This window comes from Coffea arabica, chromosome 11e (genome assembly GCF_036785885.1).
Source record: "Coffea arabica cultivar ET-39 chromosome 11e, Coffea Arabica ET-39 HiFi, whole genome shotgun sequence".
In the NCBI taxonomy this organism is placed as follows: domain Eukaryota; kingdom Viridiplantae; phylum Streptophyta; class Magnoliopsida; order Gentianales; family Rubiaceae; genus Coffea; species Coffea arabica.
Genome location: NC_092331.1, coordinates 15,946,112 through 15,960,422, shown reverse-complemented (window position 1 = coordinate 15,960,422; position 14,311 = coordinate 15,946,112).

The window sequence follows — 14,311 nt, the reverse complement described above, 5'->3', positions numbered from 1 at the left end:
TTCCTTTGAAATCTACATTTTCCTTTGAAAAATTCATTTTTTAGGTGACTTGGTACACCTTAACTCTATACCAAGTGGCGACTCCATTTTCTTTAAAAAACCCTTTCGAACTTCGTTTGGCCAAAATCGTCGCATTCTCAAGTCCCATGGCCTTTTTACTTTTCATTTTCACACGTTCACATTTCATAGCTCACACACACACTCACAACACACATCACGATCGAAAAGTGGGGCGCGACAGTTGGCGACTCCACTGGGGATTTCCTAAGTGGGTCCAAGCATTTGATTTGGCCATTCTTTTTCCTTTTCTATCCTTTTTATGCATAGCATTTGGATATTAGGGTTGCATTTTTCCTTTTTAGGACCTTTTTGCCTCGCGCGCGTATCAAACTACTTCCTCACTCACGTATGTATGATTGTTTGTTTGGATGTATGTTATACTTGCTTTATCTCGCGCTTCGCATTGCATTTGGGTGGGGGGACATACCCTAGAGCCTCGCATTGGTTCTCGATCCCTCCCCTCCAAACAGGCACTAACATACGTGCATACGCTTTAATTTATCACCCTCTATTTATTTTTCTTTTAGTGGCTTGTCACGCCACTCCACCCTATTAGGATATTAGGCGACTCACTTGGACTTGTGATCGCGACACGATGTGTGCGTAGCATGATCCGAGGAGTCACTCGATCTTCCATTTTAAGCTTTGGGTTCATAGCCTTTAGCTTTTTATTGAAGATTGAGGATTTTTGATAGATTCACTCAAACACGTAGCCGCGACACGATGTGTGCGTAGCGGTGTTTGGGGAATCGCTCGAGCCACCGACAAAGAACCTTGGGATTGATGACCCTTGGTTTCTAAGTCTGAAGGCTCGGGGACCTGAGCTTATCAAGTCTAGATGCATTAGCGAACCCCAACCTCATGCATCCATGATAGCTTGCCTAGGGTAGAGTCGGCCTTATCCTAAGCTAAGGACACTATTCACGAGGGGAGGGGTCCAACCCCTTTCTCCTTTTTATTGCTTTATTTCTTTGTATTGATTTCGTTGCTGCAATGTGTTATGTGTGTTTATCTAGCTGAACTAACTTTTCTTGGTTTTGTGTCCCCATTGCATTCACAAACTCTAGCAAATAAGAGGTCTGGCACGACCTTCTTTTAGAACCTACCCTCGAAGATAGGTTATTGCACGTTTAAAGATTTTGGTATATTGCATTCATAGATTAATAATTGCATAGCATTCTAAGCCTACCTTGGCGTATAAAAGGTCCTTTTAGGTCACGATTTCATTTCAAACTGCATGTTTCACTGCTTTAATAACCTGGCATCATGCATAAACCCTAGAAAGGGAATGCCATTTAGGGGGTCCCGTGTCAGGAATAAACCACCTTGTGTCTCGGATACTTAATCCAAAGAGACTTGCACGTTTACATTTTGTACCATCCAAAGGGGTAGTGCACAAGGTAAGGTAGGATCCGATCATTTTCATAGAGTGATCTTTGGAATATGAGCATCTAATAATCGCTTTTTGGCCATTTTATCAAATTGATAAAAATCCCTTGCGTGAAGGACATTAATTTGAAGAAATTCACAAGTGATTCCTCCTATTGAGACGATAAATAAATTGAGACAAAAATTTGATTTTTAGAAGGTCATAGACTAATGCACCTCAATAATTTTAAAATAACCAATGGTCGGACAATTCAACCAATCCATTTTGCCAAATCATTCAATAAATCATCAATTCATTTGACCAATTTACCCTTCTTAGGGTCACCTGGTCGATTTTGAATAAATCATCAATTCATTTGACCAATTTACCCTTTTAGGGTCACCTGGTCGATTTTTGAATAAATCATCAATTCATTTGACCAATTTACCCTTTTTAGGGTCACCTGGTCGATTTTGAATAAATCGTCAATTCATTTGACCGATTTACCCTTTTTAGGGTCATTCGACCGATTCTTGAATAAATTACTCATTCAATTTCATTCGTTTGGTCAATTTACCCATTTTTTAGGGCAACCGAGCCGATTTTGAACAAATCGAGTTTCGTTCAATCTATTTGATCAATTTACCCTTTTTAGGGTGATCTGATTAATTTTGGATAAATTAAATTTCATTCAATTCATTTGACCTGTTTCCCTTTCTAGGGTAATCCGGTCAATTTGTAATAAATTGTCAATTTCATTTGACCAATTAGGATTTCAATGTCGAATTTCAAAATGGAAAACCTAGTCGATTTTGAGAAAAACATCCATTGCATCCAGCCATTTGATCAGTTGGAGTTTTGACCCGTGCTTCACTGAGAAAAGTTGTCAAAACGAATTCCAATCTCTTCGATAGGAAGTTCGTCAAGGTCAAACCCGTGCGTTTTTGCAAGTTCTTGTATCGATGAAAAGTGATCAATCCCTTCGGACGAGCTCCTCATTTTGACAAACGTCTCTTCTCATTCCAATGGGCCAAACTTTTCAAATTATTTTTCACTCCATAAGCTGATTGGATCCATCAGGTATTGTATGGTGCCTGCTCTGGAGGATTGCATTTTCATGCTAGGCCTACCCTTGGCACAAAAAGGGTTCCCCCATAGGACATGCATACTGTTTTTGTAGTCTTGCTTACTAACTCTGGGTATTTTTCTTTTTTCCCTCCCCTGCATTCATAAAAATGTTTCAATAAGGTGAAAATATTTCCCTATATTGGATAACAATTTTTGATCCGATAAAGTTCAGAAAGTATTATTTGGTTCTTGGGCAGATCCAACAATGGCAACATGAAAGATCCATCTGAAAGCTCTAAGCTAAGAGTTTCTAAGAGATTTCATAATTGCTTTCAAGGAAAATTTTGTATATTTGACTTGTTAATACATTTCTTTTGTTTCAAAAGAAAAGGAGACGGAAAGTGTATATGTGGAGCTCTTTAGAAGTTTCTCTCCTCATTTGTATCGTAATTGAACGAGGAATTCTTGTTTCAAACTTTTTCAGCAACAAAGTTCTGGACAATTATTGTTTTGTGTAAATTTATGTACATTTCATTCTTTATTCTTACTCATTGGAGATTTCATGATGAATTTTGAGAAATAAGACCCAATTTGAGATTTTTCAACCTCCAGCCTGAAAATTCACAAGTATATGCTTTTTAAAATCCTTACACTCGATTGGTGTTTCAACCTGTACAATAAGAGTGCTCAGAATTAAAAGAGGTCATTCAAAAGGCCCTATGAGATTCCTTTTCTCCTTCACTTAACCCCAAAATAAAATCAGTCACATTGATTGATAAACTGCAGATTAGGGCAACTTTTGCCTGAAAATGTCCGCGGTGTCTAATCCGATTCAATCACATCCAAGTGAAAGCAGAATGTGCATTATTCTTGCTTGTTTTGAAAATTTGGAATGATACTTTGAGCATTCGTTTCTCTACTTATACACATGTTATCATCTGCTCTCCCATTTGAGCCTTTAAAAGAATAATTTCGTTTCGAACAAGCGCCTTGATGATCACTACCCTTCATGGGAGATTTTCAAATATCAAAAAGGGAATGGATTTTCAATGAGCATTTCGTTACTTTGGTTGTCATGAGGTGTAAGAATGATGCTTTGGCCGTCATTTCTACAACCTAAACACTGATTATCCCTTGTCTCCTCATTTGAGCTAAAATTGGTGGTTCTTTTCGAGTGCACATATGATCGCACCCCCACATTGGGGAAGGAGATTGGGAAATTTTGAAAAAGGAAAAAAAGGGGGAAAAGCAAAAATGCTAGAATAAGGAGGGAACCACAAATTGCGGAGATTTGATTCCACTTGGTTTCCAATTTTGAAAAAGAAGAAAAGGGAGAGATTTGTCCGCACGGACCGCTTATGTTTCGCAAACATGGATGAACGAGGGTCTTCCTCAATCAGTTAATTCAGATACATGCTAAAATTTCCAATTAATGAAAGTTTCCTTTCAGAGTTATTGTAAGGAACGGAATACAAGTCAGACCATCTTCTTTTCCAATCAAACATTCTATCCCTAGTTATCCCTTTTGAGCCTTCAGAATAAAATACTTCGTTTGGCAACCCCTGAGGATCGCAAACCCCACACTGGGGCAAGTTTGAGTTGAAAAGGGGAAATTTCAAGAAGTGAAAAAGTGAAAAGCCACAAAATCAAAAACAAAAAAAGAAAAGAGAACCTCAGTTCAAAAATAAACTGGGGCAAATTTTGCGAATGTTCAAAAGAGTGGCAAAAAGTCTAAAAGTCAAAAAAAAAAGAAAGAAAATGAAAGTGAAAAGCCTCAATTGAGCATAAACTGGGGCAAATTCTGATTTAACCCTAAAATAGGGTTGACGCAACAATGCGATCTCAGATTTTTCAAACCGCTTTTGAAATCCGCTTTCAAGCCTTAACTTTTCTAAGCACCCCACCTGACCCCATTACAAAAGCCGAAAGCCCTGACTTCTGTTCTTTGCAATGGCCCTGTCAAGAAAATTTCTGATGCCGGAAGATCTTAGCTGTATTTTGAATTGATTAGGTGTGAGGTTGACACTGCTCTTCATGTGAAACCCCGCGAGGGCATTTTTGGGAAAAAGGAAAAAGAGAGCGAATGCAAAAGAAAAATGCAAAAAGATTTGATGCTGAAAGTCCCTGGTGAATGTTGAGAAAATGCAAACAAATTCTGAGATCTTTGAGTTCAGAATAGGGGCAATTTTGAAAAATGCGATCTTCGGTGCAATGTCCTTGAAAGTTTTATTCTTTAATTATCGTCTTCAAGCCACATTACAAGCTAATAAAGTCCATCGTTGACTTACTCCCTCATGACAATCCAAAGTGACGACTATGCTTATGCGAAATCCATCAATCATTTGTGTATTATGACCCATTTTTCACATGTTTAGTTATCATTTCTACCCATATGTTGCAAGCCTATAAAGCTATACGTTGACTAAGTTTTCTTAAGAAATAAGGATGATAAACTCTTTGCTTTCACTAAGATGTGGTATTGAAAGGATTACATACATTTTTGGGCACAAAAAATAAGGCAAATTCTGACCTCCCATTTCCTTAGCCATTTCAAAAATAAAGTCACTTGGTTGGTCCTGAAAGATGAGCCAACTAGAAGTGGTGACCCGTTACCCTAAGCACCAATGCTAAAAGTGAGGAAGAAATCTTCTTAAATTTGGTGTTACTTCGAGGAATTCATCATGAAATTTCTGCATGAACTCAACATTCAAATTTCTTCACGTCATATATATGATTACTTTCTAAATTTTGGAAAGTGCGATTTCTCTTGGTTCAAATAAATGGAAAGGCATCCAAATCAATTTTTGCAATCAAATGGTCCCACACTGGGGCAAAATTTTTATTTGCAAGATTTCACAAAATAAACCCGCACTGGGGCAAATTTTTATAGTCCATTTGAGGATTTCGTCAAAGACTCAAGCAAGACTTTCAAATCAATCACGCTGCCTTTTTCTTGAAAATTTGAGTGCATGTAAGCCCCCTGTGCAGGTATTCACAGTTGAAATCGACGAAAAGCATCTGGCGATGTGGAAGGCCGATGCCGAAGAAAGAGAAGAAAGAAGGGAAAAGGGCCCTACACTGGGGCAAATTATTTTTGAAAAAAAGATTCTCTCGAAAAATCAGAAAAATTCAAAAAATAAAAAAAAAATCAAGTTCAAAATTTTGTTTCTTGGAAAATCAAATTTAATTTCTTGTATCTTGACAAATCAAATCCAATTTCTTGACCAATTGGATGGCAGAGTTGGTTTCTATCCCACTGACCATTCACTTCATCATGTTGGGTCTGGATTTCGTGCCGCCAACTTCACAAGGATCACGTTGGGCCTGGACTTGGTGCCGCCAACATCACAAAGTGCACGTTGGGACCGGGTTTTATCCCGCCAATCTCGGCAGGACCGGGTATGATCCCGCTGACCGTTTTTATCAAATTGGGACCGGGTTTCATCCCGCCAATCTCGGCAGGACCGGGTATGATCCCGCTGACCGTTTTTATCAAATTGGGACCGGGTTTTATCCCGCCAATCTCGGCAGGACCGGGTTTAATCCCGCTGACCGCTTATCACATTGGGACCGGGTTTTATCCCGCCAATCTCGGCAGGACCGGGTTTAATCCCGCTAACCGCTTATCACATTGGGACCGGGTTTTATCCCGCCAATCTCGGTAGGACCGGGTTTAATCCCGCTGATCGCTTATCTCAAATTGGGACCGGGTTTTATCCCGCCAATCTCGGCAGGACCGGGTTTAATCCCGCTGACCGCTTATCACATTGGGACCGGGTTTTATCCCGCCAATTTCGGCAGGACCGCGCTTATCACATTGGGACCGGGTTTTATCCCGCCAATCTCGGCAGGACCGGGTTTAATCCCGCTGACCGCTTATCTCACATTGGGACCGGGTTTTATCCCGTCAATCTCGGCAGGACCGGGTTTAATCCCGCTGACCGCCTTTTATCTACAATCAAGGCAGGCTTGGGTTTAAATCCCACTGACCAAGTTCATCACACTGGGGCAAATCTTCGGATAATTTTCTAAACAAGTCTTATTATATAGTTTTTTCATACATAGCCAACATTTCATTTTCAGCCACTGGAGCAGAGGTTAGTCCCGCCAGTGTGCATTTCATTTTCATTGATATTGGAGCTGGGTTTGTCCCGCCAGTGTGCATTTCATTTTCACAGCCACTAGCCGTGGGTCAGTCCCACTAGTGAGCATTTCCTTTTTGCATCGCCACTAGCCGTGGGTTAGTCCCACTAGTGAGCATTTTCTTTTTGCACCACTAGCCGTGGGTCAGTCCCACTAGTGAGCACTCCATGATTTTAAGTTTATTCGGGTCAGTCCCATGATTAGAAGCTTATTCGGGTCAGTCCCATGATTAAAAGCTTATTCGGATCAGTCCCATGATTAAAAGCTTATTCGGGCCAGTCCCATGATTAAAAGCTTATTCGGGTCAGTCCCATGATTAAAAGCTTATTCGGGTCAGTCCCATGATTTTAAAAGCTTGTTCGGGTCAGTCCCATGATTAAAAGTTTGTTCGGGTCAGTCCCATGATTAAAAGCTTATTCGGGTCAGTCCCATGATTAAAAGCTTATTTGGGTCTATCCCATTTACATTTTCTGTTCGGGTCAGTCCCGTTTAATTTCTGTTCGGGTCAGTCCCGTTTAAATTTCTGTTCGGGTCAGTCCCGTTTAAATTCTGTTTGGGTCAGTCCCGTTTAAATTCTTGTTCGGGTCAGTCCCGTTTAAATTTCTGTTCGGGTCAGTCCTGTTTAAATTTCTGTCTCGGGTCAGTCCCCATTTTAAAATTTTCTGTCAGGGGTCAGTCCCCATCGTTTGAGTAATTCGCAGCCGAATAACACAGGTAAGTATTTGGTGTCTACTTCTTTGTCTCAAGTTTTTTCAAAACTCAGACAAAGAGGGGCAAACTGTAGACACCAAATTTTTGGTGTTTTATTATTTATTTATTTACTATTCATTTTTTTTTATTTATTATTATTATTTGTTCTATTTTTTATTTTTAGTTTTATTTACTTTTACTTTTAGTTATTTTAGCCATTTTTAGTGTAGAATTTCTCAAAGGAAAAAGAAAAGCGTTCAAAAAATATGTTTAGTTGTTTTGGATTTAGTTTCATTATTTTAAAATGAAAAAATTGAAAAATGGAAAATGAAAAAATTGGAATTTGCACTTTGTTGTTTCTAGCTTATTTATTTTTCATCCAATGTTAATTAAATTGTTTTGTTATTTATTTTTACTATTATCAACTTTTAGTTAGTTTAAAAAAAAAAAAAAAAAAAAAAAACAGGGGGCTGGGCAGCCCCTTAGCTGCAAATTTTGGAAAATGGCTGAGGGTTTAGGGTAGAGTGTTCCTGGTATAAATAGTGAAAGAAAAGGCAGCCGCAAAGGGGAGGAGACGGCAGGAAAAATTGAGAGCAAGAACAGAGGCCGGCTAAAAAAGAAATCAGAGAGGTAAAGGTGGCGGCTGAAAATCTGGGAAAAGAAAGAAAAGAAAGACCAGAGGAAGGCTGAGGGGACGGCTGAAAAACTGAGGGTTTAGAGAGTTTTAGCGGCTGAAAGCTGAACACAAGGAAATCTGGAAGGTTGAGAGACTTCATCGGAGAATCCACAGAGAGTTTTGAGGGAGCCTCGGTGCAAGGCTGGGGAGAAACAACGCAAGGAAAGCCTGTCCAAGCCACCTCCAGTCTGTACCTGCCGCTGCTGCTGTTTGCCATGGGCACCATCGCGCGCAAGATGCTGTCGTACGTCTCCAGCTCCACCACAGTACGACCACCAGGCGCATGGGCATTCGACTCCGGAGAAAGCGAAGCCAACCTCCTCCAGCAGCATAATCAAGACTCCCTCAACAGCGTCCATCTCTCCAATGGTGCCTCTCTCAACTCTGCTCCCGCTGCCGACTTCCCATCCGTCGCCGCTCGAAGCCGCTGCCACCGCCTCGCCAGATTCTACCATTGTCGCCTACAAATCCGCCACCGTGAGATGGCCATTGGGAGGTAACTTTTACGATTAGTATTTCAGCTTCCTTCGAAGGGAGTCTTCTGTGAAATGGCTACTTCAATCTCTATGTTAATTATTCATGAATTATTGGGTGCATACATGTTTCCTGTGATTGTTTGGACCGAAGCTCTTTGTTTTCTGTGAATGCTGAAGTTTTCATTTGCAAGATTATGGTTGGAATCTTAGGCCCTTATCTTGTGGACTTGTTTTGAAGTTTCGGCAGAGGTTTAAGGCATTTTAGTTGAGTTTTTGATAAAAATTTGCAGCAGAAAATTATTGTAGAAAGCCTCCCTAGCTGCTGAACCCTTCTTAGCAGAAAGCTTGGTTTGAATTCTGGTTTGCATGAAATTCTGGTTTCTTATTGATTTTGTTTGCATGATAAAAATGGGAGAGATTGTAGCTGGTTAGTTGTAGAAACCTGCGCATGAAGCCTGCTGCAATGAGCTTAAAGCTTTGGTCTTGTTGAAGCAACATGCACGAGCAGCTTTCTTTTTCCTTAGATGGCCGTAGCTTTGGCTTTGTTTGAAACACTGGATTTGTTTGCTGCTCTTTTTGTTGCATATTCAGTTTTGTTGTGTTAATCAAAGTGTCCAGATGTTAAATGAGGTCAAGTGATAGTCTTTGCTGGTTTTGTTTGAAGTTTACTTGAAACCTGCATTTGAAAGCTTGAAGTTGCAAAAAATTCTGGATGAATATTGCAGCAATCTTCCTCCTTGTTTTTGCTGTTTAAGTTTCTTTCTAGCCTTGATGATCAGCTCCGTTTTCTCATTTCAATGAATTTACATGTTTAGTTGATGATTGATAATCAGAATTTTGGCATGTGGTGAACGTATTTGCATATTGAAATGGAAAGAAAACCTTGGCTGGAAAATAAACAATCAGTTTTGCCGAGCCATTTTTGTATGTTTTTCCAGGTTTTTTGCACTAGATCTTGCTAAGTTTTCTGCTTGTTTGAATGGTGGTGACTATGAAGTGGGTTGTCTAGTCTGAATTTGTGATGTTGGTTTGGAAATATCTAATCAAAGTTGTGCTCAAGAAATCTGGTCTTGAGGGAGATGTGCAGCAGATTTCTTTTTTTCGGTTGCTAGAGCATATGAAAATTGCAGAAGTGAAGTTCTTCGTAGCCTGCATGAATTGCATGAAATAACTTTCAGAAATTGCCTCTTAAACCCCCCAAGTCTCCCCTTGTTCCACTATAACCCAACCAATTGAATGTTTTCTCAATTTGGTCCTTGGTAGTTTTTAATTTTACAACTTCATTGCTTGTTTGCTTTAATTAACTACTATGCTTTGTTTAAATTGCACCTCATGCATGAATTTAAGAGCTTTATGATCAAGTGAGCTTGCGTTTGCCTATTTCCTTTAATTTTCCCAAATAAATTGGTATCTTGACCATTTCTTTTATTTTGGAGGATAAATAAGTGACTTCACTTCACTGGGCCCCAATTGCAAGGGAGGTAACCTCTATCTCCTTGATTTTCATTTCTCCTATGTGATCCAACGTGTTATGTGCGAATTACATGTCTACGTTGCTTTTGTTGCCTTTCTTTAATTCCTTTCATTTATTTCATTCACTTTTACTTTTTATTTAAGTTATTCATTATGGGGTATGTGTACACCTCTTGGCTTGTAATAGATAGGGCTCGGAGAGCATCTGGTCCATTTCCCCTTCCCCTTGGTTGCTTGCTTTTGTTGCTACATGTTTAAGTGTTTTATTAGGCTCTTGCATCTAGTCGAGCATGCTAAGTGTTATGTGCTACGTGTTTATAAGTGATTTGCATGTCTACTCACTTTTTTATAGTGTGGATGAATGGAATGGATGAATGTACGTCACCACACTAGTCCAACGCTAGTTGTGGCTTCTTTTATCGTTTCCACTAGTCTAATGCTAGTAGGAATTCATAGAAAGGGCTAGTCCAACGCTAGACCCAATAGGATTTTTCCTTTGTTTTTCATTAATGCATTATTTGCCTGTTCACGACATATCATGCATTTTTTCTTGGTTTTATCATCTGGCATGCTCCTCGATTCACCTTTCCCCTCACTTTAGGTCTTGCATCTCATGCTAGTTAGGGTACATTTGCTTGAGAGTCCCCTTAAATATGGGATATAGACGAGTGTGGCTTTTTCTAAAGCCTTAGCACGCTTATATTCCCTCTATCAAAGGAAAAATCAAGTCACAAAGTTAGGAGTCCCCGTACCCGTCTTGCTTGCATTCCTATAGGATTCATGCATTTCATTCATTCACTATCACTTACTTTATGTTCCATTCCTCTTTCTACATTCTCATTTCACACTACTTTCATTTTACACGTTTTATTCAACTACTTACACTCTATACCATATCACTCGCACACATGCACCTTATGGCATTTTTCACCTTATTATTCTTTACTTACCTTACCTTGTAAAGACATTTGCACACCTCCACTTATATCTTGTTACTTTTATCATTTTTCTCACTTCACACAAACTCACACTTTCACATGGCATGCATTCCACTCATTTTTACGTCATTTAGGATTACGTGTGACCTCTCCAAAGGCTCATTAGTGGGCTTCGCAATTAATGTGACTGGCACCACTCAACCTTTGAAGAGAAATTTCCCCCATGTCCCCCTAGGTTTAGGTTTTTGCATTCATATAGACATATCCAACATGCGATACATACCTTGGGTAGAAAAATTAGGAAAGGTGGGGTTAACTCACGCAACTAGCCTTGGCTAGGTCGAAGGGGTGCCTTGGATTTTTATCCTTGCCTTCCCCTTCGTCAAATGTGACCCCCGAACTTTTTTTCTTTGGTTTGCGTAGACTAGGAGTCGTTTTAAAAAGGGTTTTCTACATTTTCCTTTGAAATCTACATTTTCCTTTGAAAAATTCATTTTTTAGATGACTTGGTACACCTTAACTCTATACCAAGTGGCGACTCCATTTTCTTTAAAAAACCCTTTCGAACTTCGTTTGGCCAAAATCGTCGCATTCTCAAGTCCCATGGCCTTTTTACTTTTCATTTTCACACGTTCACATTTCATAGCTCACACACACACTCACAACACACATCACGATCGAAAAGTGGGGCGCGACAATTGATTTATTCAAAAATCGACCGGATGACCCTAAAAAGGGTAAATTGGTCAAATGAATTGATGATTTATTCAAAAATCGACCGGATGACCCTAAAAGGATACATTGGTCAAATGAATTGAAATGATTTATTCAAAAATGATTGGATTGTCCTAAAATTGAATGAATTGACAAAATGGATTGGATAAAATGGATGATTTATTCAAAATCGATTGAATTATCTACCCCATTGGGTAGTTTCAAAAAAATCATTACAATGCCTTAGTCTATGAGCCTCCTAAAATCAAGATTTGACCTCTATATTTATCGTCTCAACAATGATGAATCATTTGTGAATTTTCTTCAAATTAATGTCCTTTTACGTAAGGGATTTTACCAATCTTGAGAAAATGGCCAAAAAGTGATTATTAGATGCTCATATTCCAAAGATTGCTCTATGAAAAATGATCGGATTTTACCTTACCTCGTGCACTACCCCTTTGGATGGTACAAAATTTAAACGTGCGAGTCTCGTTGGATTAAGCATCCGAGACACAAGGTGGCTTATTCCTAACCACGGGATTCCCTACGTGGCATTCCCTTCTATGGTTTATGCGTGATGCCAATTTATCAAAACGAACACACATGCATTACGCAAAAATGAAACATGAATGAATACACCGGGGTGAGCCTAGAAATGAAATGCCATTAATGAATGAAATACACCAGAATTTATAAACGTGCAATGGCCTATCTATAAGCGTAGGTCCTAAAAGAGGATCATTCAAGACCTCTTATTTCCTAACGTTCGTGAATGCAATAGGGACAAAAATCCAAGAAAAGTTAGTTTAACCAGATAAATACATATAACACATTTGTATCAAAGCGGCACACAAAATAAAGCAATAAAAAAGAATAGAAAGGTTGGATCCCCCCCCTCGTGAATAGTGTTCCTAATATAGGGCAAGGTCGACTCTATCCTAGGTAAACTACTATGGATGCATGAGGTTAGGGTTCACTAATGCATCTAGACTCGATAAGCTCAGGTCCCCGAGCCTTCAGACTTGGAAACCAAGGGTTATCACTCCCAAGGTTCCTTGTCGGTGGCTCGAGCGATTCCCCAAACACCGCTACATACACATCGTGTCACGGCTACGTGTTTGAGTGAATCTATCAAAATTCTCAACCTTCGATTAAAAGCTAAAGGCCATCAACCCAAAGCTTTAAATGGAAGATTGAGTGACCCCTCGGATCATGCTACGCACACATCATGTTGCGGTCACATGTCCAAGCAGGTCGCCTAATCCTACAAAGGGAGGAGTGGCGTGACAAGCCACTAAAAGAAAATAAATAAGGGATAAGAAGTAAAGCGTATGCACGTATGCTTGTGTTTCATTAGGAGGGGAGGGATCAAGAACCATCGTGAGGCTCTAGGGTTTTTCCCCCCACCCAAATGCAAATGCAAAGCGCGAGATAAAACAAATAAAACATACATCCAAACAACCAATCATACATACGTAAGTGAGGGAGTAGTTTGATACGCGCGCAAGGTAAAAAGGGTCCTAAAATGGAAAATGCAACCCTAATATCCAAAATGCTTCGCATAACAAGGGCAGAAAATGGAAAAGAATGGCTAAATCAAAATGCTTGGACCCACTTAGGAAGTCCCCAGTGGAGTCGCCAAGTTGTCGCGCCCCACTTTTTGATTGGATGTGTGAGTAGTGTGTGAGATATGTATGTGAACGTGTGTGAAAGTGAAAATAAAAGGCCGTGGGATTGTGAAATGCGACGGTTTGGCCAAATAAAGTTCAAAAAGGGTTTTTTGAATGAAAAATGGAGTCGCCACTTGGTATAGAGTTAGGGTGTACCAAGTCACCCAAAAATGATTTTTATTTTTGAACGAAAAAGTAAACAAACCCTTTTAAAGAACTCTTAGGTCTACGTAACCAAAGAAAGGGATCGGTGGTCACATTTGATAAAGGAGAAGGCAAAGGCAAAGCCTAAGGCACTCCCTTATCCTAGCCAAAGCAAGTTGCGTGACTTAACCCTACTTTTCCTAATTCTTCTACCCAAAATATGCGTTGCATGTTGGATGTGTCTAATGAATATGAAAAGGAAAGAAAAATGCAATCCTAAATCTAAAATGTCTCTTATGAGGCTTTTTGGTCCCAACCACATGAGTTGTGATGGCCAAATAAGGAAAGCCCTCATAGAGGTCATGAACAATGCAAATGAAGACTCAAGTATGAGTGTAAGTGTGCAAATGTAAGAAAAGTGCAAGTGTGCAAATTGAGAAAATAAAGGTGTTTGTGTGCAAATGGATGAAAATATGATAGTACATACATATAAGTGCAATTGGGTGCAATTTGTGTGGTAGAAAAACAAGTGACAAGAAGAAAAATGTGAACATGGCATTTGTATTGAGAAAGATATAAGTAGTGAGAAAATGTGGATAAAAAAGTGAGGAAGTGATATGATAAGAATGAGAGTGCATGAACTTAGAGGAATGAATCAAGTCGGGTACGGGAATGACTCCTAACTTCACGACTTTGATTTTCCCTTTGATGAGAAGGAAGGACTAGCGTGCTAAGGCTATTGTGTAGCCACACTCGCTCGTTTCCCTTATCGAAAGGGGACTCTCAAGCAAATGTACCCTATAATTAGCATGAAGATGCAAAAGCCTAAAATGAAGGGAAAAAGGGTTGAAGGGACATGCCAAATACTAAAAGAACTAAGAAAAATG